Raw genomic sequence first — 2,526 nt, 5'->3', positions numbered from 1 at the left:
AGCATTCCGCACACTGCGCACCCCGCGCCGCGCGACGCCCGCCTCCTCCCTGTCGGCTTCCCTGACGCGCATGCCACCCCCTTCCCGCGCGCGCCGAATGTAGGGCAGACTGTATTAATAATTAAGTCCAATTACGCTTAATTGCCGCCTCCCCCCCACCGCCTCCGTCTCCTGCCCGCTCGCTCCTCGCCTTGACTTCCATGCCTCTCTCCCAGCGACGCTGGCGCTGCGGAGGAGGAGGGAGCGATGAAGAAGGAGGAGAAGAGGAGGAGAGGATGATGATGATCGAGGATGAATCGATAGAGGAGGAGGGAGGAGTAGAGGAGGAGGAGGAGAAGGAAGAGGGAGGAGAGGAGGATGATGGATGAGAGGATGATAACAATGAGGAGGCGGAGGAGGAGGGAGGAGGAGAAGAGGAGGAGGAGGAGAGAGGAGTAGAAAGATGATGACGAATGAGGAGAGGCAAGAGGAGGAGGATATGATGATGAGAAGATGATAACGAGGAGGAGGAGGAGAGAAAGGACGGAGGAGGAGGAGGATAAAGAATGACGATGAGGAGAGGAGGAGGAGGAGGAGGAGGAAATGGAGGAGGAGGAAAGGAGGAAGGAGGAGGAAAAGGAGGAGGAAGAGGAGGATGATGATGATGATGAGAGAAGATGATGATGAGGAGACGAGGAAAGGAAAAGAGAAGAGGAGGAAGAGGAGGAAGAGGAGGAGGAGCGAGGAAGAGGAAGCGAGGGGCAGGAGAGGCAGAGGAAGAGGAGGGGGAAGAGGAAGAGGACGAAGAGGAGGAAGAGGAAGAAGAGGAAGAAGAGGAAGAAGGCGGGAGAAGAGGAGGAGGATGACGTGATGATGATAGGAGGAAGAGAGAGGAGGAGGAGGAGAAGGAAGACGGATGGAGGAGGCAGGAAGAGGAAGAAGAGGTATGTGTATGTGAGGAAAAAAGAGGCAGGCTGGAGGAAAGGAAGAGCACAGGCAGGAGGAGGAAGAGGAAGCAGGAGGAGGAGGAAGAGGAGAATTGATGATGAGGAAGGAGGAGGAGGAGGGAGGAGGAGGAGGGCAGGAGTAGGATCGGGAGAGGGAGAAGGAGGAGACGGCCGTTGTACCTGTAGATTTCCTCAGAACCCCCACCCGTCACACCACAGCCGGACATGCAGAGTCCCATTTCACCGACACCGCCACCTTCCCCCGAACCGCCAACCGCAGCCTCACATCACCCTTAGGCAAGTCTCTCTCTCGCTCTCGTCTCTCTCTCTCATCTCTCTCTACCTCCTCCCGTCCGTTCTCTCATCTCGCTCTCAACCGTCTCTCTCCTCTCTCTCTTCTCTGTCTCTCCTCATCTCTCTCTTCTCCGCACGTCTCTCTCTCTCTGCCCGTCTCTCTCTCCTCGCTCTCCGTCTCCCTCTCTCTCTCTCCTCTCTCCGCCTCTCTCTCTCCCCTCCGTAGCTCTCCCCCCTCTCTCGTCTCTCCGGTCTCATCTCCGCTCTCTCTCTCTCTCTCCTCTCACCGCCTCTCTCGTCTCCTCTTGCTCTCTCCGTCTCTCTTCAGCCTCGCCCTTCGGTCCGGCCTCTCTCCTGCTCTCTCTCTCCACCTTCTCTCTCCTCTCTCTCCGTCCTTCTTCTCCTCTCTCTCCGCTCTCTTGGAGCGGACGCGGAGGGACGTCTCTCTCTCCTCTCTTCTCTCTCTACTTCCGTCTCTCTCTCTCTCTCCCGCCTTCTCTCTCTCTTCTCGCTCTCCCCCGTCTCTCTTCTCTTCTCCTCTCCTCTCTCTCTCCGCTCTCGTCCTCCTCCCTTCTCTCGTCTCGCTCTCCGCTCTCCCGTCTCTCTCTCTCTCTCTCAAGCCCAGCTGTTTCCGAGTCTAGACTCTACGCGCGCCCATCATTCTACAATCATCTGGCGAGAAAGGCGCGTGGCCGTGGAGCTAAGGTTTATTTAATGATGGGCAGTGGAACCCTCGCCACCACCGACCGTCAACCCAACCGCCGCTGGGCGTCGCTACAGTATGTATGTCTAAAGTACTTATAACAGACAGCCAAGCACCATGATGCATGCCCGGCCCCCACGACCAACACTGCATCAACTAGCCCGACCAGGCTGTGCGACCGATTATCTTCTAACCCTAGCAAGACCGTTTCTTGGAGCTATGCGTCAACTAGCTCTAGAACGCCCTACGGGGGCCCTTCGCCCCGCCACATGTCCTGTCTGCGACTGGCTATAGTTCTAGAACTATGCGTCAAACAACACCCACGGTGTGGGGAGGCGGGGAGGGGGAAGGAAAGGGGGAGGGGGAGAGACAACCGCACTGTGCGCTACAGTCCGCATTATTAAGGCAACAGATGGAAAGATGCCGTTCAAATGCTCATCTGCAACACACAAGTACACCGCGTGCACGCTGCCGCATACTGACACACATATATATCACAAGCACATAATATGGAATATAGATATATATATATATGTACAATGTATATATATACAAGCGAGCGTGCATGTCTACATGTACAAGCGAGCGTGTATGGTTGGCCAC

This window comes from Priapulus caudatus, unplaced genomic scaffold (assembly GCF_000485595.1).
Source record: "Priapulus caudatus unplaced genomic scaffold, Priapulus_caudatus-5.0.1 Scaffold1619, whole genome shotgun sequence".
NCBI lineage: Eukaryota > Metazoa > Priapulida > Priapulimorpha > Priapulimorphida > Priapulidae > Priapulus > Priapulus caudatus.
The sequence above is the reverse complement of the archived record's forward strand: the minus strand, read 5'-3'. Positions refer to the sequence as shown.